The following is a 26457-nucleotide window of genomic DNA, read 5'->3' as shown; positions in this document are numbered from 1 at the left end:
AAGGGCTATGCTCCAGCTACTGTGGCCTCGGTAAGAGGCGGTGAACTTGGCTGCTCACGGATGATACAGAGTCCAGAGGAGACGGGATGCCGCGGGTTGGACCGACCAAAGGCTGGTCTTTATTCAGACTGAAAGCAGAATTGGTTGAAACAGGAAGCGCGGCTGGGAGAGGCGTGGGCCCTCCTCGGGGTCCTAGGAGTGGCAAGGCTTCCTCTGGGGAGCGGAGGGTTTCGAGCTCCTGGCCCCTGAGACGGAGTGGAGTGCTCTCTTGGTTCTGAGGACACGATCGTGGCTTTCCCTGTGCGTAGCACCACTCTGTCCTCACCACCAGCCTCTGCTGGCATCGCAGGGGAGGAAGCCCTGTGGGAAGCGCGCCCATTTTTGGAGATATACAGATCGGGGGTCAGTTCTACCAGTTTCAGGTGATGAGAGTTGGAACAAGTTCTTTTGGCTTTTCTGAATCTGCCTTCTCAGCAGCTGGATGGGAGCTGGGCCTCCCACCTTGCAGAGCGGTGAGGTGACAGGGCGTGGAGCACGCCTGCCCCCAGTGTGGTGCTGAGCACACGCACACACACGCACACATTGGGCACACTCGGGTACACGCACACACGCGCACACTGTGCACACACACGCGCACACTGTGCGCATGCATGCACCCACACTGCACGCACACACGTGTGCACACGCACACTCAGTCACACATCGGTCCACTGAGTCTTGCCAGAGCCCTCGGCCAGGGCTGCCCAGAACGTGCCATGACGAGGAGACTCCGGAGCTGCCCCGTGTAGTGTGGCGGATGCTGGCCGGACATAGCCACGGGGACCTTGCAACGTGTCTGGTGCGACTTAGGGACAGAACTTAAATTTTCCTTTAATTTTGCCGAATGAGCGCCTACTGGCCAGTCTTGGCTGGCGGCTTTGGCCTTAGCCGGCTTTCAGCTCGCGCTGTTCTGAGCTCCATGTCGCAGACCAGGGCTCCGAGGCGCCACAGGACCTGCCTGTGGCCCTGCAGCACGCCAGGCGCAGGGTCGGCGTGAGCACGGGTGAGATGCCGCTGAGCCTGGACGCGCCCAGGTGGGACTGTTGAAGAGACAGGCTTTGGGGGAGTGGCCTCCGGCTCGGTCGCAGGAGCCGCTGCGGGCGCCGACTTTCTGCCTTGTGGCCCTAAAAGGCCTGGGGGTTCAGCGGGGTCGGCCACGTGTCCGACCACCCACCCGCCTCCCCGGCCAGGCACCTGGGCGGGAGCCAGATGCGCTTGGTCGGCGTGGTGGGGGGCCCTGCGGGGCGGGGCTGATCACAGCCGGCCAGCCTCTTGGCCAGCGGGGTCCCACGCCGTGGTGGGGTTCAGTCGGGAAGGGAGCTTCTGAGAGGTGCCACGGGCAGACCCAGCAGCACGGGCGATCTCATCTTGCCCTGAGAAGCTGCTGCTGCAGCCGACCTGCCGGAGGTGGGGAAACCGAGGCTCCAGGGGCCCCAGGACTCGGCCAAGGTCACTGCAGTGTCTGTCTCATGAGTCGGCTACTGGCAGGACAGGCTTTTGGGATCGTCCCCTGTAGGCCAGAGAGTAGGAGGAGAGCGGATTGAGCAGGGGGCCACACAGAAGAGATCCTCACATTGCGCCAGCTCCCAGGCCCTCTTGTGGGGCCACCTAGGACCACAGTGTCCTCCTCAGAGCCATCATTAGAGCAGCGATCATGGAAACAGACCACCAACATTTAAGGAAATGTGCCTGCATTTAATATTTTGTTACTTTTATGGAGCAAAAAGAATGCCCTGATTTGTACGCTTTGGGATTCCTGATTGAATCCTGTAAGTGTGTAGAATGTGGGCTCTGGGAATCTCGGAGAAGCAGGTGCAGGTTTGTCAATACCCCTTGCATGTCTGTCTGCCTCCTTGGACAGCTTGGTGGCCCAGCTGGCTGCAGAGTGCTCTGCACTGGGCCGCGTCTGTGCTGGCTCATTTCCTTGGGGCTGCGCTGTTCTCCTGCAGGGAAACTCTTGAGAAACACAGGAAAACAGAACAAACTTCCGGGTGCTGAAAGGTGGTGCCTCTGAGCCGTCTGTCCCGGCCGCTCTGACTACCAGGAGCAGGTGCAGAGATTTTGCAGTGGTGGATGAGGAGTTGAGGTCTGGGGACTTTAATCTTGGTTGCTCTGTTCTAGCTGTGCGCCTTGCACAAGTTACTAAACCTCTCTGATTCTGTCAAAATAACACTGTTAAAGGGTTGTTATAGGTCAACTTTCGTCCTCACAAAAGGTATGTTGAAACCTAGCCCTCCGTACCTGTGAGCATGACTTTATTTGGAAGTAGTGTCTTAGTAGATGTAATGAAGTCCAGATGAAGTCAGAGTGGGGTAGCGTGGGCCCTCCATTCAGTATGACTGCCCTGGCTTCCTCAGCTGTCAGGGAGTGCGTGGGGCTACCGGGAGCTGGCAGAAGTAGGTTCTGTTCTACTATGTCCCCAGCACCGTGTAAGCACTGTGAAGACACATCAATTTACACTTGTGATTTAGGGCAGAGACTGGCAAACCATAGCCCCTGGGCTAGTTTGCCATTTTTGCGAATAAAGTTTTATTGGAACACGGCCCTACTCATTCTTTTACCTGTTGTCTAGGGTTGCTTTTATGCTACCACCAGAGTCCAGCAAGTTGGGCTGGAGTCCCTCGAATGTTTGCACTTGGTCCTTGACAGGAAAAGCTCATTCACCTCAACCGCTGGGCTTCCTGTTGGGTTGTGTGGGGGCTGTGTGGGCAGGAGGGGGCTGGGGCTGTCTGCAGTCCTGATTCAGCCAGGCCTTCAGGTGGGGGTCCTGCCAAACAGGCTGGAATGTGCACCCCACTCAGGCCTTAGGGTGCCCTCAACACGGCCCTGGCTGCCTGGGAGGAGGGGAGGGCAGGAGTGGATGGAGTCGGGCTTAGGTCAGGCAGGGGCTACCCATGCGCCAGGGAACTTGGGGGCGGCTCGGCTCATTTCTCTGAGCTTCTATTTACTCGTTGGAAGAATGTGGTCCCCAGAAGTAGTTTGTAATTCCTGCCTTGACACCTCCCACATGAGAGCCCTTCAGTGAGACACAGGGGCTTCTCAAACTGGTGTCCCTATAGCAGAGCACAACAGAACTGAGACCAGATGGAAGGTGTCCTTCTAGGGAACACTTGGTGATGTTCAGAGACAGTTTTGGTGGTCATGACTGGACTGGGGAAGATTTGCTAATGACCAGGGATACTGCTAGAAATGTCCCACGATGCTCAGGGCCGTCCCTGCAACAGAGAACGATCGGGTTCTGAATGTCCAGAATGCTGAGGTCGAGTCCCTGGTCAAGGGGAAAGAAGACGCGTCTTCCTGCATTGCCAGTTGTGCTCAATGGTATGAGATTAAAAACGTTGTACTTAGACGCTACAGAGCAAATAAATTGTGGAGTAGAAAGCAACACCTACCTGGCTTTTTTTTGGGGGGAAGGGGTACTGGGGATTGAACTCAGGGTCATTTGGCCATTGAGCCACATCCCCAGCCCTTTTGTTATATTTTATTTAGAGACAGGGTCTCACTGAGTTGCTTAGTGTCTCGCTTTTGATGAGGCTGGCTTTGAACTCGCGATCCTCCTGCCTCAGCCTCCCGAGTTGCTGGGATTACAGGCATGTGCCACTGTGCCTGGCTCTACGTGATTTTTTTTTTTCCCATCATTCAGGAATTTTTAATAAACAACTTCATTATAAAAACTTTTTTTTGAAAATATAATTCTGTAAAACATTGAAAAAAATCTACTTTAACAACGATATGCCCTGTGCATTTTCTAATGGCACTTATATTTTACAATTAAAAACCTTGTTTTATATAAAGCCAAAAATACTCCAAGAGGTTATTCACTGTGTTTACAAAGTGCTAGAAGGTTTTTGTCTTGTATTTTTCTCTCTTTAAATAATCTGGCGTTACGAAAGAGTGGCTCCAAAGCCTTGACCACGGGGAAGGAGGGAAGAGCGTGAGAAGTGGCGTTCAGGAGTTCTAGTGCCCGACATGCAGAGGTGGAGAGGTGTGGGAGAGGATCAGCGCAGGAAGGCCGCCGGCACCGGAAGCCACTGAACTGGAACACTTCCACACCCTCAATGGAGGCACTAGATTATGATGGGCGAACACCCCTTTCCCTCGCCAGACCCTACTCTCTGGTGGTGAAGGTCACAGCCAGTTCCTTCCACAGCAGGATCAGAGCTCCAGGAGAGGCCAGGGTAGGGTCCCAGAGGAATCTGGACTTTTCTGGCCAACACCTGCCACACTCGGAGCAGTGAAGGGCCTCTTTGTTGGGGTCGTGGGTCTGCAAGTGGTTCCGCAGATGGTCCTTACGATGAAACATCTTATCACAGTACATGCGCTGGTGGGGTTTCTGGGCTGAGTGGGTGGCCATGTGCCTATACAGCTTGTATTTGGAGGCAAAAGCCTTGCCACAGAGCAGCTGTGGACAGCTATACGGTCTCTGCTCTGGATTGGGGAGACTGTGAGGCCTCAGCTTCTCCCCATTTGAGAAGGGTGTCCCCGAGATTTCACATTGGCACTTCACTTGACTCTCTGCCTCCCGGGCCCGAGGCCTGGGAACTAGTTTCCAGTCCACTTCCTCCTCCTGCTTTGCATCTTGAATCCAGGGAGGGACGCTGGTGAAAAATGTGGTCATGGCAAGGCTAATGGCGAAGGGCCATGTTATTCAGAAAGCCTCCCCATCAGCTCAACACAGGCTCTCCGCTCTCACAGCCTTCAACGCAGCCTTCAGAAAACGATCTCTTCACCGCGCTCGGGCTCCGCCAGGCCCGCTCAGGCCCCGGTAGTGGCGGCGGTCCGGCCGTTGTGTGGTGCATTCTCTACGTGATTTTTTAACAGAAAACCTGCTGTCCCACTGGAAGGGGGGCTGCTTGGGCCGTGCCTGCTGGCCTCCACCCGCGGTGACTCAGAGTGTTGCGGGAGCTGCCCTCCAGGATGGAGTCCAAGTCCCCCCGGGCAGAGGAGCCTTGCACACCCCAGGTTTTGCTCTGTTGCCCAGGCTGGGTGCTCACCAGGAATACTCCCTGGTTTATCCACGTCAAACAACAATGGCAGATCTGTGTTCACCGGGGGCCAGGACCTGTTAACCCTTTAACCACAGTCCCTTCTTTATTCACACTGCCAGAGGAACCCCAAGAAGACATGCACTTTTCTGCCTCAGAGCTCAGAATTCCTTCACGTTCTCATTGTCAGTCAGACAAACTCTTATTCGTCCCTCAAAACCCAGGCCAGGCAAACCCTCAGTCAAACAGTTAAGGGGATGGACCCTGAAGCCAGCAGCTTAGGTTTGTATCTTCCTCTGCTTCTTACTTGCTGTGTGTTCTTCACTGGACTGCTTTACTTCTCTGTGCATTGGTTTCCCTTCTAAAAATCGAAATGTTCCTGGTGGTATTTCTCTCACAGTATTCTTGTGAGGATTAAATGAGATAATAAGTGCAAGAGCTTGCACCACGATCTGAGCCTTTAGCTGTCGTCATTAGTTTTAGGCTCTTTGACCCCTTTCCTGTTGCCAGTCTGTCACACATAGCTGCTCAAATCTGAGTCTCAGTGCGTCCCATCATCTATTACTAGTGTTTGTGTTTGTGGATGCAAGATCACACAGGAGTGACACTTAGGAGCCACATTTTGTAGCATTGGCTGCTAAACTTTGAGTAAGAAATTCAAACTCTAAACCAGCTTCTGAACCCTGTGGGGACGGATTCCACAGCCCCCGACGAGGTCCTGGGACGCCTTCCTGCACAGACAGAGAACCCAGAGTGTGAAGGCACTTAGCTGTTCAGGTTGGGAGGGGCTCAGCTGACCACAGGGGTCGGGGGCCAGGCCTGGGGGCGCCACCCTGGGTGGGAAGTGCAGGCATATTCATCTGTCTCCCGGGCAGCAGGAGGGTCAGGAGCAGTGACCTCGCGTGTGCAGAGGGCTCTGTGCTCCCGCTTCTGACCTCTCCGGCTCCACCGTGCAGCATGCTGGATTCACATCCTGGCCCCGCCCGGCTGGTCGCCTGACCTTGGCCAGACCTTCTCTTCTTTGAGCCTCATTTTCCTGGTTAATCACACGGATCCCTCGGGCTGTCGGAAGGTCTCCCAAGGGGCATGGTGGCGGCGTGTCCAGTTAAGCCTCTTTCCACAGCAAAGGCTCCGATGTGAGGTCCTGCCTATTTCCAAGGTGTAAACACTCCCTCCAAGGTCAGGGCCAAGCTACCAACGTCACCTCTCTGGACGCAGACATGGGACGAGACACACGTGCACCCGCGTGAGCAGCCGTGAGCCGGTCCTGCGCATCTCCCAAAGCCCTCCTGCTCACGGCTCTGTCCGTCTGTGGCCTCCTGTGGTGTGGCGTCGAGGATTCTGAGGCCGAGTCTGGAAACAGGGAAAAAGCATGACTTAATCCATTCCAGCCTGCAGCGCAGCTGAGGTGGTGCTGTGCAGGGCTTTGCTGTCCTGGATTTGTGCAAAGGTTCCTTTAGAGTCTGGTGTCCAGTAGATGCTTGAACAGGGTCCATATCATAGCTGGGCCAGGAGCTAAGACTGCCTCCTTTTGCTCCGACCTGAGCTGAGCACACATGCAACAATTCATTGTGCCCAAATTGGTGAGAGCTACAAAGCAGAAGGTGGTGCAGTATGTAGAGAGCGCTGGCCTGGGCAGGCCTCCCTCTGGCTGCCAATGACCTTGGGAAAAATGGCTCATCCCCTCAGTTTCCTCATCTGAGAAAAGGGCGCACGGTTGAGAGGATTGACTAGCACATGCATGGAAATGAAGCAGGGGACCTGAGAGGTGGGTTCCTTTCCTTTATTTGATTTAAGCCGTGCACGGATTATGTGACCTGCAGCCACATCAGCCTCCTAAACTCTGAACATCCAGGGGCCGATTTCCATGCAGCAGTAAAGCGCAAAAGTCCCGATGACTTCTCGCTCCACTTGACGTTTTCCCTGACTTCTTTGTCTTTTGCAAATAGAGAAGAAAATGAGGAAAAGGACAAACTCTGCAGATAACCGTTCCTAAGTGGCTCAGCCCCGGAACGGTCCCCGGTGAAGCGCAGGGTGGTGTCTGAGTGGCTCGCTGGGCTTGTTTCTGGAGAAGTGCTGAGGTGGCCGTCTCTGTGGTGCCCTGCTAGCGCCAACGCCTGACGTGCAGTTAGACCGAGATGTGGGAGCCGGGTTTTAATTACCAGGTCCCCTGCCTGCCTTGCGGGAGAGTTTGGGTCGCTGTGAACTGCTTAGGGCCACCTTTTGTTGAATCTCCTTTGTGGCTCACGGGACGAGTTGTCCCCACAGTTTAACTTCTTTCTGCTCGGTTGATGTGAGTGAGGGCTGGGGCCCGAGCTGAGGAGCCCGCTCCTCAATGAAATGGGCCCTGGAGGCAGCAGCCAGGGGCTCGGTGTGCAAACCTGGGGCTGTGCTCACTCTTTCTCTCTGTGTCTTTAAGCCACTTAATTGCTCTGGTTACAATGAGGACTCTCCTTGGCTGACTCCATCAAAGCATCTGAAGTCAGGCGTCTGGACTCTAATGTGCACCATAAATCATCGGGGTGCCTGTCTTGTTGAGAGGCAGATTCTGACGGAGGAGGCTTGAGTGGGGCCTCAGACTCTGCACTTTGTCCATAAAGTACCTAGGGGATGCTCTGCTGCTGGGTCCTGGTCTGGCCCCTGTTTCGAGTGGCTTGGTTCTAATAAGCAGGAGAGCAGTTTGGAGACTCACAGATGCTTCACCGTTGAAGGGCGTTTTGTAAGGGAAACGCAGACAGGCGCGTTTCAGGATCTGTGCAGCTTACCAAGGACCCTGGAAGTACCCAGAGGTCTGCTCCAGCTGGATGACCTGAATCTAGCTCACCAACACCTCTGGGGGAGGGAAGGGAGGAGAGGACAAGGGCCCGCCCCGGGCAGGCCTGGGTGGGAATCCGGGCTCTGCTCTCTCATAGCTGGGTGATCACTGGTCTTGGCCCCCGTTTGCCCGTCTATCACATGGGTTAGTGTCACAGGGTGGGCCAAGAGGTCTGGCAAGGTGGGGAATATAAAGCGGCTGGCTGAGCCCACATGCTCTTTCAACCCCGGTCACTGTGTGCCCCTGCACGACAGTCCCAACCCTATGTGGTCCTGGCCCAGAGTGGACACCTCGTCTCTCCAGGGACCTTGGGGGCCATCCTTCCAAGCCAGGAGAGATGACAGCGACGAGTCAAAGGCCAAGTCCACACAGAAGCTCTGCAGCTGCACCCACGCTCTGGCCGGCAACCCAGCGATGCTTCCGCTGACTTCTAAGGTTCCGAGCCAGCCAGACCCGGGTCCAAGCCTCATCCACGGAGCCTCAGTCTTATCTGTAAAACGTGGCTACTCTTGCCTCCTTGTAGGATTGTGGCGGAGTCAGAGAGGATAGTGATAAAAATCAGAGCAACCCCTCCATGTGGACGATCCAGCCCTGCATTCAGAGGTTTGCAGGAAGAATCAAATCCTGACTCCCTCGGCACAGTTCACCTGCTTGGCCAATTTGCATGTGAGGAGACTGAGGCTCAGAGAGGTTGAGTAACATGCTTGCGAGCTCCCAGCTGGCAGGGGACTGAACCACAGGACCCTAACTCCTGGGAGTTTAAGACCCAGCTACTAGGCTGTTATCTAGTTTCCCCAGAATCCAGGGAAGGAGGGCTGGGTGGGGCCCAAACCACTGCTTGTGGAGGGAACAAATCATTTCAGGGTTTCCTCCTCTGAGAACGTCCTGTCGGGGGCCCCTGGGTGTGCTGTCACCTGCTTCCCTGGCACCTTGTCATCAAACATCAAGCTTGCACGGTGGGAAACAGGCCAACTCGCTTGTCCCGGACCCATCGTGTCCCGGCGCCCCTGCCCTGCCCCCCGTCACCCACCACTGAGGAAGATGCCCGAGGCTGGCAGGGCTCCCCGCAGCTCCCCTCCCCGGGACCCAATGTGCCAAACTGCACTTCCTTCTCCTCCCTGGGCCTGAGACAGTGGGGCCCGGTCGGGGCTCCATGGTGGAAGACGTCATGTCCCTGTGCAGCAAGGCCCCCGCCCAGGGTGTCTCCGGCCGACTGGATGCCGTGTTGTCAGGGGAACGGATCCTGGGCTCCTGTCAATCTCTCTAGCAGGCCAGAGAGAGAGCCTTGAGCCTCAAGGTCGCGCACAGGGCAGGCAGGGCCCTGGGCAGTTGCAGACGTGGGCTTGCTGTGCAGCCAGCCTTGGAGGCAGTGATGGCCGCCTCCCAAGGGGCCGCGCTTCCTGGAGCGCACTGGGCTGAGCGCCAGGTCTCTATGATGGACCAGACGTCTCACCAGCTACAGGTGACCACTGAGGGCACAGGCCTCGGAATCACCCGACGGCCCCCCGGCAGCGTACTCAGTACCCAGGCCTCTGGGAGCGGGTGGGGGTGCTTTGGGCCAGTGGGTGGGGCAGCTGGGGTGCAGGGAAGAGAAGGCTGGACTCAGAGACCGACTCCGAGTGACTCAAAGCTGTATGGCCTCAGCTATCTCACCTGCAAAATGGGGCCATGTACCTTGAGGCAGAGGCAGTGTGTCTGAGCACAGGAGTTGGCAAGCCTGGATTTGGGTCGTGGCTCAGCCACATAAGCTGTGCTTTCCTGAGAAAGTGAGTCCACCTCTCTGAACCTTGGGTTGCTTCCCTGTAAGAAGGGGGATCGTGATGGTACTTGGCTTTCCTAGAGTTACCGTGCAGATTGACGTGAAATGAGGCCTGCAGGGTGCCAGGGCTGTTGCATGGCAGGGGTGGAGTTGTTCACGTGTTCCAGCTCTGGGAAGGGTCGGGATGCAAGAGCAGAAAGCGAGTGTGGAACGGAGGCTCCAGGAGGAGGCGGGGGTCAGCTGGGCTCATGCACGAGGAGCCCCCGTCCCTGTTCTTGGCAGCCTCGGTGGCTGCTGAGGTGAGCCCCCCATGATCCTGCCACCTCCCACCGGCCGATGGCCTGGAGCTGGCAGAGCACTTTCTAGTTCCTTCTCTTGATGGAGTTCAGGGTGTGCGTTGCTCATGCCTCACCTTGTAGATGAGCAATCGAGGCACAGGGAGGTCAGGTGTCCTGCCCGGGGTGCACAGCGGGGGGAGGTGACCTGGGCAGGAACCGGGCAGCTGCTCCAGGTCCTCGCTTTCCTCCTTTGCCGGGCAGCCTCTCGGGCAGGGCCCACGACCTGGCCTCCCAGCTCAGCTCCTCTCAGTCTGACCCTGACTCCGTGCAGCCCGCCCTCCCAATTCCAGCAGAGCAGCACCCGGGAGATCTTGAGCCAAGTGACTCCAACAAAGGATGCGAAACTTGGTGGCCGTGGAACATGCTTGCTCCGTCCCTGTTAGTCGGATGGAATCGGCTCTCCTCTGTCACGTGGCTAACCCGAGACGTCAGGTGCTGCACGGTGCCAAGCCCTTTTGCCTAGGTGGCTTATCCCAGGTGAGCCCGCTTAGGACTAAAGGAAAGGGGGTTGGTAGAGAGGGTGGGTAACATCAAACCGACTGTTAGCTGGGCAGCTACTCCGCACCCAGGCGCGGCACTGGGGGTTCGGAAATCACGATCCCGTTTAACACACCACCTGGAGAGTGAGATTATTCCGGGCATCGCACAGGTGAGGACCCTGGCTGTGCAGAGGCTGAGCCGCTTTTCCAAGTCCCAAAGCCGAGGAAGCGGAGAGATCAGGAAGATCCCACAGATCTTCAGTTCCCACAGGCCCACCACCCTCTGGGGAAACCAGTGTCCCTGTCCCTTCTGTACCTCAGGGCTCAGAGGGACAACGGAGGGCCAGAAGAATGTCCTCTCATAACCAGGGAGCCCAGAACTAAAGAGGCTGTACGCTCCGGGCCCGTGGGAAACAGCAGCACCGTGCAAGAGAGAACTTCTAGAACGTGTGTTCCGGGGACAGCGGGAGTCCACTCCTACCTGGACGTATGAACCTCACTGACCGGCTGCGCGCCACCTTTGGTCCCGGATGGCCTGTGCCTCGGGGTCTGGGCTGGAAGGAGCTTCACTGACCCTCCACCCCAAACCTGTTGTCCAACGTGTGGACCGTGGTCATGGGGAACAGATCCTCAGGGCCCCCGACGAGAGAGCGGCCTCACAGCCGCGCAGGCATCTGCCGGGGTTAATTAAGTCAAAAACCTCACAAGGAAGGAGGATTGAGATTTGGCTTTTGAAAACGAACATCAATCCCGTTATTGATCCTTTCTTCCTTTCTCCTCTTTGTGCCTGGGGTCCCTGGACTCTGCTCGCTGCAGGCTTCTCCCACAATAGAGATCACGTTAATTAATAAAATGCTGCTTAAATCAAAAAAGAGGCCTCTCTGCAGAAAGAGGGGGAGGCACCGAATGGGCCCGGAGATGGTGCGGGGCTGATCTGGGGCTCCAGCCACCTGGGGAAGAGGCTGCTGCTGCTGAGAACAGGCGCAGACCCTTTGTGACATCCTCTCTTCCTCTGGCTCTGAGGGTGCGCTCAGTGGGGGGCTCAGTGGAAGCCGCTGCTTCCTGTCAGGTTGGAATCGCCTGCTCACCTGTGACCTCGCGAGGAGCGGGGCCTCGCCCAGCCTCCTCCTCCTCCTTTCTTCACTTAGGATCCTATGGCTCCGCAGGGCACGCGCGTCACTCAACGGTTGGTGATTTACTTTGGGAATGTTGTTGTTCTGGAGGCCCTTGGTCCCATGGGGATGCTGTAACACAACGCCGGAGACCGTGCGGCTCATCAGCAACAGAACTCCTGACTCCGCTCAGAGGCTGGGGAGTCTCCCGGCTCGTGGTCGGCACTTCTTGCTGTGTCGCCACAGGGCGGGAGGAGGCAGGGGTCTTCCCCGGTGTCTTTTATGAGGCTCTAATGCCACCATGGGGGCTCCACCCTCAGGACCTGATCACACCCCAGACTCCACTGTCCCGTCCCCACCTTGGGGGTCAGGTTTCGACGTGAGATTTTGGGTGGACACGAGTGTCAGTCCATCACCAGGAGCGTGCTGACGGTGGAACACCGTAGCTGTGGGACAGGCCTCTCTGCCTGTCACCTCCCGGATGGTGTACGTCCCTCCCCTTCCCGGCCCCCAAGCAGCCTGGCGGGATCCCAGGCCTCCCGGTGCGTAGACAGGAGTCACTTTGTCAGTGGGCGAGTCTGAGGCGATGCCAGGGGCCTGCAGCAGAGGCCGTGCAGGGCCCACCCCTCGCCCGTGGCAGCTGGACGCGGGACCCTGTGTTTGCGGTCCCCAGGGGTCGGCTCCTTTAGCTCTTGGCTGGTGGTGACGAGAGGTCCTCTGCGACACCCATGTGGTTTCCACGTACCTCCATTCGCTCGGCGAGCCTGATCACGCACACAAGCCAGGCATCTGCGCGGGGCTCCAGGAACCGGCTTTAGAACTGCGCGAGCGTCCCTCTCTCAGGCTCCACCACGGCTTGGAGCTAAACAGTGGTGAAGACCCCTGGCTCCGTGCAGCCCTGCAGGGGGAAGCGGAAACGCATGTCAGCCAGCGAGCAGCTTGGGCGAGCACGTCAGCTGTGATGATGTCTTTGTTTTAAATGAAGAAACCCTGTCTAAGAGTTCCTTCACCTACCCTGGTAGAGTTCTCAGAGATGGAAACAAAGAGCTCACTCACAGGGATTTGAAGTAAAGTGTGTCACTCTCCATTGACCTTGGGGACAACAGGCAAACAGGTGCTCCCCTGACGTCTTCCTCGTTCAATCAGGGAGATTCACATGGGACAGCAGGTGTCATTAGTGTGAAAACCAGCAATGAATAGATGTCGACCTCCTTGGCGTGGTATTTGAGACCTTCCATGATCTGTCCCTCACCTGCCTTTTGGCCCCCTTTTCCTCTGCTCCCTTCTGTAGGCATGCAGGGTGACTTTACACTTTGCCACGGCATTTATTTGCCCTTGACCACTCCGGCCCCCCCAGAAAGTCTTTCCCCATTTCTGCATTTATAAATGCAAACCGACCAGTCCTTACCTCTCTGCGTCTTTCTTGGCCTCTCCACACTCACAGCACGTCTCTTACGTTGCCTTTTAGAAACTCTCATCCCTTTCTTCTCCCATGCGATGGGAGTTGGGTTGCCCCATCTCCGGCTGACTAGGGTGGGCACAATCAGATCCTTCTGTTCCTCTGACAGCAGGAAAAGAGAAAAGAGGGGCCACTTCTCAGCGGAGTCAGCTCTCGGGAGGGCCTTCCCGGAAGTCCTTCTCCATGCTCCTGCCCACGTCTGTTTAAATCTCATTGGTCAGAATGTGGTCACATAGCCTCACCTGGCCAAGGGAGTCTGGGCAATGTAGTCTTTTAGCTGAGTGCTGAATGTCGGTTCCCATACTAGCAAATATGGGGACATTGATTAGGTCCTGGTGTCTCTGCCACCCTCCCTGTGCGCTTGCCCACCACACATAGCCAGGCTGATGGTGAGGGTTGGGAGAGAACCGGAAACAATCTGGGAGCAGAACATTGAACTTGAGTGCCCATAGGCAACTGTGTTAGTAAGCTGTGACTGTGACAAAATACCTGAGATAAATCAACGTGAGGAGGGAAGATTTACTCTGGCTCATGATTTTGGAAGTTTCAGTCCATGAGTGGCTGGGCCTGTTTCTGGGCCTATGAAGCAGAACGTCATGGTGGGGAGTTTGGTGGAGCAGGGCTGCTCACCTCACGGTGGCCAGGAAGGAGAGAGGCGGGGCAGGGGCCTGGGACAAGGTCACCTTTCCAGGGCGCGCCCCTCCTGCCCTGCCTCCGGCCTCTGGGCCCACTTCATATAGTTACCGCCACCTCCCAAGAGTCCATTCAGTCATGAACCCGTGGATGACTGAGCCATCGGCGTTGGGATCAGAACCCTCATGATCCCATCACTTCCCCAGGGACCCACCTCTGGGCAGGCTGCACCGGGGGCCAAGGCTTCCCCACGTGAGCCTCTGGGTGGCCCCCCAGATCCAACCATGCCACCCACGTCCTTCCTGCGGTCTTCTTTGGAGACTGGAACTCAGATTGCCCCGGGAAGGCCCTGTGGCGCGGATGTCTTGACCAGGAACCTCGTGACCGGGCCCCCGTAGGTGTGGGAGGCTGAGGGTGGTCTTTCAGGTTCCTACGATCCCTCTGCGATCCTCAGGGAATCACCTTTTCCCAGATTGGTCCCAACTAGGCATGTTTCTGTTGTCACTAAGCTTCTTACCACTGTCTTTGGCTCCACTTATAAATGTTTAAAAATATTCGCTTGACGCACAGTGGGATTATAGACTCTCTCATTTCCGAAATGAAAAGCGGCTCATGCATTATTCAAGAAAAATATTGTATTATTGAACAAAGGATGGGTACGTTCGTCCCTTATTATGCATTCCAGTCTCGGCTGCCTTATTAGAAGCTGCGATCCATGAGGGTTTTACTGATGGGACTTGGAAACAAAGGTGGAGATCAAACTCTCACGTGTTTAGTTGGCGGGATGAAGAGATTGTCATAAAATCACCAAATTGTGGGCTGGGGAGGTCAACTGGTCTACCCAGCTTGAGCTGCTTCTGCTTGTTCCTACCACCAGCGCCTGGCAGGAGCCACCCTCCGTCCACCACTGGAGTTGCAGCGCGTGAAGGCTCGTCTCGCATCAGGCCAGAAGCTCTCCGCCGTGGCCTCGACCCACCGGACTCCGTTCCCCCGTGGGGTAACTCTTCCCTCTTCTCCGTGACGGTCCTTTGGCTGTGGAGATGGACGTTGTCAAAACCCACCTGGGTATTTCTTTAAGGGTGACGCGTCTCCTGAGTGGTCAACACTGCCCACGGCAGAAAAGCAGAGTCGATGGGACCTGAGAAGCGTTTACCCAGACCCTACTCCCCTGTGCCAGGCACCGTGGCAGGCGTGTCTGTGACGTGGGACTCCGTGCTTGCATTCAGCCAGCGGGTGCCCGATCCCTGGCACCCGCCCGTCTCCAGCCCGGCTCCCACCACCCTCCTCTCTCCTCCGTCTTCATCTTGGATTTTCTGTCCTCCGACTCACCTGGGCCTTCCTGCCTGAAGGCCTTGCTCACACGGCCTCCGTGCCCAGGAGCCTCGCTCAGGAGCGTCTCCGTCATCTCTCCTGAGAGGTGAGGCCACTTCTCAGCTCACAGGCCACCTACCCCGCGGGGCCTCCTCACGCTTCTCTCTAGGACTCCTACCCGTTGCCCTTGGTGTGGGTCCCTCAGGACCTGTGGCAGGACCCCCTAGCCTGGGTAGTCCAGAAGCAACCAGGTCAGTGCACACAGTTCTGGAAGCTGGGAAGTCCAGGACCAAAGCGCCGGCAGGTTCCGTTCTGGGGAGGGCCTGCTTTCTGGGGCCTGGATGGCTCTGGGTCTCCCGGGGGAAGGTGGGCTGGCGCCCCCCGAGCTTCAGAAGACACTGATCCCCTTTATGAGGGCTGGGCCTTCATGACCTGATGTCCCCAGCAGCCCCCATCTCCCTCAGGTGGACGCATTAGAAATCGGGTTTCTGACGTTTGAATCTGGTGGTTGGTGACATATTCAAACCGTGGCATGCTCCCTGCTTTATTTTTCTGCATTTGCCACTGTTTAAATTTTCTATTAAATAGACAACTCAACAGATATTTACTGAGCATCTACTAAGCACCAGCTGTTGTTCTGGCCACTCGGGCTCCACCAGTGAACTAGACAATGCTTCTTGCCTTTGTGAAGCTTATATTCTCACAGGAAAAGTGGAAAATGCACAACACACACCTCCATACTTTATTGGGCCAGTTGGAAGGAGCCCGAGTTATGGAGAGTAGGCCAGGTGAGGGTCTGGTGCGTGCCCCGGGCAGCAGGCTGTGTGTGGACCAGCCCCGCCGCAGGCCTCCTTGGGAGGTGAGATCGGACGCTTTCAGTCTCTGAAAGAACTTTTTTATTTGTGTTCGTATTGGTCACTTGCCCCCACCTCCCCGCTAGAACCTAGGAGGGCAGGGACCTGTCCTGGTCTCTCTCCACTAGAGCCTGGCATGCTGCGGGTGCTCAGCGGGACTTCCACTGCGTGACCGGGGTGTGAGAGGCCCTGGCAAAGTCTCCACCTTCGGCGGCTCTGGAATCCACGCTGTCTGCGCCTGCGTGCCCAGGCTGGCTCGTTCAGGGCTTGCCCTGCCCTATAAAAGGCAAGAAGAGTGGACCTCCCATCTCTGCCAGGGCATCCCAGGTAGAGCATGGGCCGACATCCCATTCTGCAGGTGAAGAAACCGAGGCTCGCAGAGGTTCAAGGTCGCGCAGCTTTGGTGACAGTGAGTGGATGTGGGCCATACACCACCAACAGGTACCCACAAGCCTCATCTCTCCCTGGCTTTTCTGCACCACCCACAGACCAGAGCTTCCCTGAGCCCTGAGTGGCACAGACAACGGGCCCTGCCCGGCGGGAGGCTGGGGACAGCGACGCTTCATCTACCCGCTTCTCCTCTGAGTGCCCAGATGGAATTTCCCCAAACTGCATCTCTCTTCCCAGCTCTCTAAGCCAATCCAGTTAAGGCCAGTCTGGCTCAGCCTGATGGGTCCTCTTAACCAGGGACTAAATAAATGGGCAGGAAGCTTTGGATAATTGGCTTTTGCTCCTCAAAGCCAATTGTTATCAGAAAGAACCTTTCACTCGGCTTCTTTCATTACATTTAACTAAAATGTCTTTGGGGGATTGGGAGAAAGTTTAACTCTTTGACTTCCAGATGTTTTGGAGGCCACCCGTGCTTCTTAGTCTTCCTAAACCAGTTTAGAATTTACAAAGTGCTTTTTATACAAATCACACGATTCAGTCCAGACATTACAATCCATGCTGTGTGGCACTCAGGGCCCTTCTAAACCCAGCCGCCACGGAGCCATTCATTTTCAAGTAACAGAAAACTCAACTGGAAAGGCCTAAAAATAAAGGGAGCCGTCTGACTTACATAACTGCAGCGTTCAGAGGAAGCACCGCTTCAGCAGCAGCAGGGTCGCCCCTCAGACTTCATTTCTCCGGAGTATTTTTTCATTACTCCTCTTTATTTTGCAAGATTCATTCTCAAGCTGGCTTCCTTCTGGATTGCACAAAAGTCACGCCCTCGCTCATGCCCAGGGGCGGAGAGAGCACTCTTCTTTCCAGGATTCTGGCCTGCATTGGGAGACCGGCCTTGCTTGTACCTACTCGCCTCGCGTGGTGACCGTGGCGGAGGACTCAAAGATGTCCTGTGCTGGCCTTGGAGGCGATTTCCCCTGAAGCAGAATGTGCTATTAGGGAGAAGGGAGAGGGAGTGGACACTGGGCAGGCAGCCAGCTCAGATTTGGTACAGATTCACTTTAGGGTAGGAAACGCCGAGGTCTGAGCAATTTATTAGAGGGCTTTGGGTCGTTTGGTAATGAGCAGACACTAGACCCAGACAGCTTTGTATTCAGGGCTTTTTGCAAACATCCAGTTCTCCTTGCTGCGTCGTTGCTAATGCTGTTTGTGATCTTTTTGTCAGAGGCTGGGCCACTCTCAGCAGAGTTAGATATTAGGGGTGAGAGAAGGTCCTCTTCTCGTCTTGCTGATCCCAACGCTTCTGCCTAGTGATTTTCTTTTGGGTTACAGCATTGCTCATTCATTCAAAAACACATGTTCAGTGAGCTGGGATCATGCGCTGGCTCGGCCCATCTGGAAACCTGTCCGTTAATCAAGAGTCTTTTAGTTGCGTGTCATAGAGATTTTTCTCAAGCTCGCTTAGGCGAAAGAGGGAGGGGGATTTATTCCTAAGGATACAGGATTCTCTTTCCTGTTCCCGATTCCCCTACAAATTATAGCATCATCTTCTATGACAGCGTGTTTAATAACGACGCACACCTTGCTTATTTGAACACATTGATTGACACCTGAGGTCCCGCAGCCTCTTTGGTAGCTGGCGCTTGTCTTCCTGGGTGAATGCTCTCGTACTGTCATTATATTTGGGTTTAGGGAACTTCAAATAAAATCTAACCCCATTTGCATGCGCTTCCAGCCAGCTCATTTAGGCTTAATTAGATGGATGTATTCAGGAACAGTGAAGGGGCTGAAAAAATTGCCAGAAAAAAAAAAAAAAGACCCAGGATGAATTGGAAAGCTGGAGGGCAAACTCTGCTCATTATGGGGCTGAGACATGCAGTGGCTGTAATCTCGAGAGCGAGCCCAAGTTGTTCTGAGCTTGCATCTCGATCCCAATCCCACAGGTGCCAGCAAAGCCCGCTGCAGGCTGGGAGGAGGCACGCTGGGTTTATAAATCCTCCTTTCCCCAGCTCCACGGAAGAGCGGGGACCACACAAAAGTTCCTTGGGCACTCGAGTGTTCAGGTGCTGTTGAGAGAGGACAGGGCCATGTCTCCTTCACCTTCTTCACAAAGGCCCCGCGTTTCCTCTGGGGGATGGCAAGAGAGTGCCCTTCTCATCATCCCCATCAGATCATCTTGAACGGTCCCTTGCAAGTCATGGTCTTCCTACGTTCCTCCTCTTTTTAGAAGGAAGGAGACCGACATAGGTGGCTTGATGAGTGTTATGGTGTGGAGGTGAGGTGTCCCCCAAAAGCTCACATGTGAGGCAATGCAGCAGGGTTCAGAGGAGAAGTGACTGGGTTATGAGAGTCTTAACCCCATCAGTGAATTCATCCCTGATGGGATTAACTGAAGTAGTGGGGTGTGACTGGAGGAGCTGGGGATTGAGGCGTGACCTTGGGATATATGTTTTGTATCTGGAGAGTGGAGTCTCCCTCTGCTTCCTCATGATGCGAGCTGCTTCCCTCTGCCATGCTCTCCCACCATGAGGTTCTGCTTCCCCTCAAGCCCTGAGGAATGGAGCTGCCTTCTATGGACTAGGACCTCTGAAACCGAGAGCCCTCAAATAAACCTTTTCTCCTCTATAATTGTGCTGGTCAGATCCTTTTAGTCCCAGCAGCGAAAAAGTTGACTAAAATAATGAGTGAGCAGGAATCTTACCCCAAGAAGGAATCAGTTCCTCTTTAGTTTCCCCAGGGATTCTGAGAGCTCTTCTGCTCAAACTGTGCGGCAGAGGCGTCCACTGGGAGCTTGCTGGAAGCGTGGACTCAGCCCCATTGCAGATCCTACATTGAAGTTTGTAGTTCAATAATGAGTCTCTGGGTCATTCACATGCCCACCAAAGGTTGAGAAGCAGTGCTGGAGAAAGAGTTTACGGCTCCCTGCAGCCTTGTGCTGCACTCACTGGATAGCTACCTGTGTCTGGGAGGAAGGCCAAGATCATGTCTGCTCATGTTCTCTGTCTCCTATGAAGAACCTGGTGTGTGGGGATGTCCAATAGCCATTGGATGGATGGATAGATGGGTGGATGGGTGGATGGATGGATGGATGGATAGGTGGATGGATGGGTAGATGGGCAGATGGGTGGGTGGATGATGAATGGGTGGATGGGTGGATGAGTGGGTGGATGAATGGGTGGATGGGTAGATGGATTGGGTGGATGGGGGTGGATGGATGGATGGATGAGTGGGTGGATGGATGGATGGGTGAATATGTGGATGGATGGATGGGTGGAGAAAACAAGTTGATGTGCTTGTCAGGGAGGTTTCAGTCCTAGTGGGAGAACTTTGGGTCAGAAGGAAAGAGAAAGGCCACTGAGCAGTTCTGTGGCACCCAGTACTTCTTGAGTGTCTAACTCGTGGGAGGCAGTTGACTTCCATTATGCCATTTGCTGCCACCAGCTCCACTGGGTAAATGTTGACACTACCATTTTGCAGACGTGCAAGCATGTGATTTGAACTGCACACAGCTCTCTCTCTCTCTCTTCTGCCCTATTGCCACTTGGAACCGTCACGAGCTTGGGCTTGCCCACACACCCCACTCACCTGCTCTCTGAATCTGCGAGTGCTGCCCCTCCCTTGTCCTATCTGCAAGGAGCCTATGATGCCCCTTGAGGGGTCCTTAGTCATATTGCACCTGCAAGGCCCGCTGAGAAGCAGGGGAGTGGCCACGCCCAGGCGTAGCCCTCAGCCAACAGTGAGCCTGAGCTGGTGAGCAAATGCCCCTCGGTGGAGTCACTGGGTGGCACGCTCTGGCCAACTCCCAGAGTCCCTCTTGAGAGGCAGCCCAGGCTTCACAGAGGTGACCTCCTGCAATCCACACTGTGTTGGTTTCCTCCCTGCCCTGCTCCTCTTCCTGGCTCCCCTTCTGCTGCTTTCTGAGATCTCCCCAGGAATATGTTGTCTGCATTCAAATCCTTGTCTCCAGGTCTCCTTCTAGGAGACCAAATGGAAGACAGAGCGCTAAATAGCAACAGCTGCAGGAGCACGTTCCGAGGCCTGGCACTGTGATGAGCGCCTCCGGCTTTTCTCTACTCTTTACCACGTCCCTGGGAGGCAGTGCCGACTCCATGTCCAAGGGAGGGGAAGAGGCGAAGGGAGGTGCTAAGGCTCCCCTGACCGGTCAGGTAGAGCGAGGCTCAGGCCTGCTTCTGCTTGATCTCACGTCTCACGGTTATTCAACACTTGCCCCTTAAGATTATTTGGAAGATCACCTCAGGTCATGCTTGAGAAGATTTTTTGAAAACACTAGGGTTAGTTAGTTAGGGTCAGTACTGCAGTTCTGGAATGATCCAGTGTTGTCCAGAGCTTTTTTTCCAAGGGGATTGGGACAAGTCAGCCAGGACTCGGGCTTCCAGGGCTCTGCTGGGATCATTGGACCTTCCTCCTGTGAGGACTCAAAGGGAGCAGAGGAGGTGGGGAAGCGCCAGGCCCAGGGACAGGCACACCAGGTCCAGGGAGGCTGGACAAATGCAGGGCCAGGCTGGGGGAAGGAGGGCGATCTGGGTTCCTCTGTAGACAGCCCAGTGTGCATGGTGCTTGGGTGCCGGGGGCACAGGACAGGACATGGCAGATAAACGTGGGGTGGGGAAGAGGACCTACCTGCCAACCTCTGCAGCCACGGGCCATGTCAGCATCCATGTGAGTCCACTCTAGATGGCAGTGTGGCAGGCAGGCTTTGCTCACATGATTCTCTCACTGACTGGTTGTGTTTTCTGGAGCCCTGTGCAGGGGGCAGATCTGAGATTGCTTCCCACCTCAGAGCCAAAGAGATTCACACTCGATTAGTAATGTCTGCCTGGGGCACTGGAGTTAGACGGTCGGTACCCGTGCCACTTGGAGGAACAGACCAGATTCAATATGAGTCAGAAGAAGCCTCTGAGGAAGTCCCCCGCTCCCCAGAAGAGTGTTCATCTTTCATTTGAACATACGTGGCCAACCTAGGCAAAATGCAAAATTACAGCTTCACTTTCACTTCCTGGGGGCAAGGACGAGGGAAATTCAGAGGTGCAGGGGGTTGTGTGGCGTTGACCTTTGGGTCCTGGTGCCCTCTGCGTGGACTGGACTGGGCTGTGAAGCCACAGTCTTCCTGCAGCCCTTTCTGAGCCTGTGAGTTCCACCTCCGGGAGCTTCGGCTCCTTGGTCTCATCAAAGCAGCAGTGTGACAATTTCTGACATGGAAGTTTTGTTTTCTTAACTTTGTGCAGATGGAGAGGGAGGCAGGGAGCCCCAGGTCTTGGTGAAGGGCGCCTCTGCCTGTGAGGAAGGCTGGACTCTCTATAAATAATGCAGCGCCTGCCGCCTGCCGTTGGGAGCTTGGGAAGAATCTGCAGCATCACGCAGTTTCCTGGGTGGTGGGAGGATTCAGACGCATGCTTTTAGTTCAACCCATAATCTGTGCCCTTCCTTCCAAAACGTCCTTGAGACCTGGTGAGGTTCTCTTCAGATTTCCAAAGGAAACACCGCTCCAATTTGCTTTAATTAATGACATGCCCAGAACATCTGGGTGACGTCACATGGAATGAACTTGCCATGAAGTTATGTTGGGATGCCTTCTGTTTATGCATATTTAATTATTGCCAGGTTAAATGGTTAATGGTATAATCCACATTGAGGTTCTACAGCAAGAAAAGATTTTTCTAAGATGAGCCATGTTTTTGGTGGTTCAACGGGGTGGGTGTCATTCTCTCAGTGTGAAAGGACAGTCTGAAAGCTCAGTCAGATGCAGTACTGCTTTAGAAAATGGGTGGAAGGAAGGTTTCTTGGAGTTGATACTGGATCCCTGGAAGTAGAGATGATTGAGGCTGAGCATGGATAGGTGGGAGAGAAGACCAAGATCGATTAGCAATGTCTGCCATGGGCATGGATAGGTGGGAGAGAAGACCAAGATCGATTAGCAATGTCTGCCACGGGCATGGATAGGTGGGGGAGAAGACCAAGATCGATTAGCAATGTCTGCCACGGGCATGGATAGGTGGGGGAGAAGACCAAGATCAATTAGCAATGTCTGCCACGGGCATGGATAGGTGGGGGAGAAGACCAAGATCGATTAGCAATGTCTGCAATGGGCAAAGGAGGGGAGGAACAAGTCCTCACACAGGTACCATCCATTCTCTAGGAGAAAGTATTCTTGAAAAAAACAAAGCGGGTGGAAGAGACCCCAGCTGTCCCTCAAGTGAGAAAGAACTGGACAAAGTCCTTCCTGACTGGCCATGGCAGGAGGGAAACTTGATTTAGGCATGGGCAGACTCCAGATAAACCTCTTCTCTCCTTCTCCCACTGGTTCCTCAGAGGATGAGCTAAAAGCTTTGTTCAAAGGCTCATGCAGATGAAGTTTTCAGGAGAGGAGCAACGGGAGAGGGAGTGAGCGTCTTCTTTTTTCTCTGGACAATGACTAGCAGGACTGGAAAGGAAACTGCTCTGTGGAGCCACATCAAGAGCAGGGCCGTGATTCCCCTGGAATTCCAGCTTCTTGCAGGGCAGTGCAGTGAGGAGTCGCCTCCACCTGGGTTACGGGTTCAAAGGTGACTCCACCATGGAACTGATAACCTTGGGCGGGACATTTGAACCCTTGGGGCTTTATTTGCTTCCTGTATACATTTAAGACTTAAAAAAAAATACAAAACCCATTTAACTCAGAAGACCTTGGCCAGAGTGGAACAGTAATGCCCCCTTATGAAACCAACAGGGATGTGACCAGCAACCTTAGGTACATAGTAGGTATTCAATGATGTGAACAGAGAAAGGAAAGATTGATTTAGCCAGACTGCCCTGCCATTTGCCTCTTCTTTTGCTCCCACCTGTAAGGTCCTGGGACCTTTCTTCTGAGACGTCTTGCCTTCCAGAATGTCTCTAGAAAGACAACTGTAGATTTTGGTGGCTCCAGTCCCTTTAGCACCTTTATGAAAAAGTGGGAGAAAGCTTGGTGGTTCAGGTGCGTCTCAAAGGAGAGAAGATTCAGCCAAGCTGCCTCGATGACCAAATCCCCTGGCCAGGTCTCTGTGAAGCTCCAGGGTGGAATCTCGGCTAGATGCCTTCTGGCTAGCTTGTTCTTGCAGGAGCCAAGTTCTGGACCTCATTTTTGGAGTTCCTAAGTCATGCACCCTGTATAGACCAGGCGGTGTGAGGTTCCCTTCAGAGCCACAAAAGGCACTGGATAGAGAGCTGAGCCCGGCCGGGCAGCCCTCACCCGGGAGCCGTGTCACGGCGGGAACGTCCGTGCGGACGTCTGGGTCTCCAGCCCGTTGCCTTCATGGTGCGCAGGTCGCTGGCAGCGTGAGGTGGAGAACCAGATCTTCCTGCTGTGTCTTCACGTCTCCCATTCTGGATGCGTGTGGTTGTGCTTCTGTGACAATAATACATCTAAATAAAATTCTCTGCTATCACTGCCTCCGCGGTCCGCCCGCCCTCGCCCCATCCCTGGCCCTAACTGTGAGGATACCAGGTCCCCATCGTCCTTCCTCACGTGGGAATTTAAACTGCAGTCATTTCTTCTTTATTTCCCCTGCCTGGCTATTAAGAGATGGTCAAGCCTGGGCCCTGCGGCTGCCTGCTGCTGTCCCCTTGCCAACCAAGGAGACCTGGAAGCCCGGGTCCGGAGTCGGCATCCAGGAGCCTCGGCAGTGGGTGCGTCTGAACGTTCTGCCTGTGCAGGAGGAAGGCCCTGTCCTCCAGGCCTCTCTGAGCAGAGATGTGAGCCCCAGCGGCCTCCCCCATGGGCACTCAAGGGAGAGGCCAGCGCTGATTTTTCTGTTTTCTGGCGGCAGTCTTTGCTTTCTGGACCCCTCTGGGGAAATTAGCTTGCTGGCATGGACAGAGGGAAAATAAACAAGACTAACCTGAAATATGCATTAGAGTTCAGCTATTTTTAGAGGTTTTCAAGATTGAAAATGGCTGAAATCTCACCAGTCCCCATCTGCCCTGAATTAACTTTTGGAGGTTTTGTGGGGGGAGCGAGGGGCCCGGGCATGTTGGGCCACTCGGCTGAGACTGGTACGACTTGTGGGTCTGGGAGGAAGATCTGGGCCTGGGAAGGGTCCACTCCTCTTTGTGACCAGCCCTGAGAGGAGACAGAGAAGGAGGCGGGGCCGATGGTCCCTGGGCTCGGAATGCACGGTGGGAGTTGGGGGTGTCCCTGCCATGACGCTGATGGGTTTTCTCCTGGGGATGAAGTTGGAACTTCCATCCTGCAGAAGGGGGAAGGGCAGAGTCTACTCAACTGCCATGGAGCTCTTTCCTTTTGGAGTGAGGAAAACATCTGAGAACTGAAAAGTGAAACATGAAATGCCACTCAATTGTTTGCCTTAAAATGGTGGATGGTTAATTTTGTGTTAGTCACTTTGTCCAAAAGCCAAAACAAAAGACCAGGGTGTCATGGCACAATCCAGTGGTCCTCCGGATCCTGCCTGCACACTGGGATGACGGGGAGCTGGAGCCCGATTCCTCGGTCACTTCTAAGAGCCCCTCGGCAGACTCTAGCCTGCTGCGTGGTGAGGACGCTTCCCCAGCCTCTCAGCTCCCCCAGCCCAGTGCTGGGGTTCTGGGGTTCAGTGTTTGGGTCCAGTTATCGTTTCCCATAGCCTTTTAAATCTCTGCCGATCATTGAGGAGAAGCCTTGTATTTTTCGTGGGCGGCCAGGGCAGGAGGGACAGGTAACTTTGTAGAATGAGTAGAAAGGAAAGGTGTTTCCAGGTTCCTGGCCAGTCAGGCCCCCAACCCCAGGCCAGCCGGGCCCGTCCAGCTGCAGGAAAGTGCTCGGGAGATGCCGCTTCGTCCCAGCATGGTTAATGCTTGACATCACGTGTGCAGCTTGAAGCACGAAAAGGCATTCGGACTGAAACGGAGTCCATTCAATTCACACGCTTCCGCCCAGGCTCCGCAGTGGGCCAGCCGTTTGGCTGGATACTGATAAAGAGGAGGGAGGCGGGGGGTCGGAACCAGCCTGGGAACTCAGCGCCGAGTGGTGGAAGTCACTGCTGTGGAAGAAGCAATGGAGCCCCTGACCCTCGGCCCCTGGGATGGACGAGCCACTGCGCTCCAGGCCCCCTGCCTCTGAGATGGGAGTCACTCCATTCCTGTTTCACGGCAGGGGGGGTCGCCTGCTCTGGGTCACCCGATGGAGAAGCGGTTGCGCCAGGATCTCAGCCCCAACCACCTCGTTTCAGAGGGGACGTGAGCAGGTGTGAGGGGACTCATTTTACACGAGAAAGCCTTGTCTTGCTGGTGTGCAGTCCTAGAGAGGGCTGTCCTGCGGATGTGGCCGCCAGGACCACGCGGCTCCCTGACTTCAAATTAAGATCAAGAACGTTTCAAGTGCCCAGCAGCCACGGGGACAGTTCAGAATGTTCCCACCACTCCAGGATTTGTCCTGCTGGACAGCACAAATCTAGACCTTCAGCCCAACCTCAAGTTCCTGTGGGTCTGAGCTCAACTTTCTGTCCATTCTTTATGGAGATGTTGACTGTCATATGGTTGTGTTTCTTATTTACAGAGTCCATTGTCACCATGTCTTTCCATAGCTTCCCGTTCTCTCCTCTCTCTCTCTCTCTCTCTTTGAAACTGAGGATTGAACTGAACCCAGGGGGTGCTTTAACACTGAGCAGCATTTCTAGTCCTTTTTATTCTTTTATTTTGTGACAGGCTCTCAGTAAGTTGCTGAGGCTGGCCTCCACCCTGCAATCCTCCTGCCTCAGCCTCCGGAGTCTCTGGCATTTCAGGTGTGTGCCACCAGGTCTAGCCTGCTTGTTTTTCTCTGTGGCACTCACGTGTCAGTGTTCCCATTGCTGGAGTGACACGTTAACACGTAGTGGCATAAAACACAAACTCACTACTTAGAGTTCTGGGGGTCGGAGCCCTGGGAGGGACTCTCAGGACTACCGCCAAGAGTAGTCAATGCCGCACTCCTTTCTGCCTTTCCCAACTTCCAGAGGCCTCCGCATTCCTTGGCTCGTGGCTCTTCCTGCATCTTCAAAGTCAGTGATGAGCATCCAGGTCTTTCTCACCTCTTACAGCCTGACCTTCCCTCCTGTGTCCCTCTTCCACACTTAAGGACCCTGGTGATGGCATTGGGCCACCTTGTGATTCCAGGATAATCTGTTTTTATTTCTCAAGGTCGGCTGATTTGCAACCTGAATTCCATCCATGCCTCCTGACATAACGTATCCGCAGGCTTTGGGAACAAGAGGCAGACGTCTTTGGGAGGCCATCTTTGGGGAGATACATGTGTGAGGATGGAGGAGGCCCAGCGG

This window comes from Sciurus carolinensis, chromosome 18 (assembly GCF_902686445.1).
Source record: "Sciurus carolinensis chromosome 18, mSciCar1.2, whole genome shotgun sequence".
In the NCBI taxonomy this organism is placed as follows: Eukaryota; Metazoa; Chordata; class Mammalia; order Rodentia; family Sciuridae; genus Sciurus; species Sciurus carolinensis.
Note: the sequence above shows the minus strand (reverse complement) of the source record.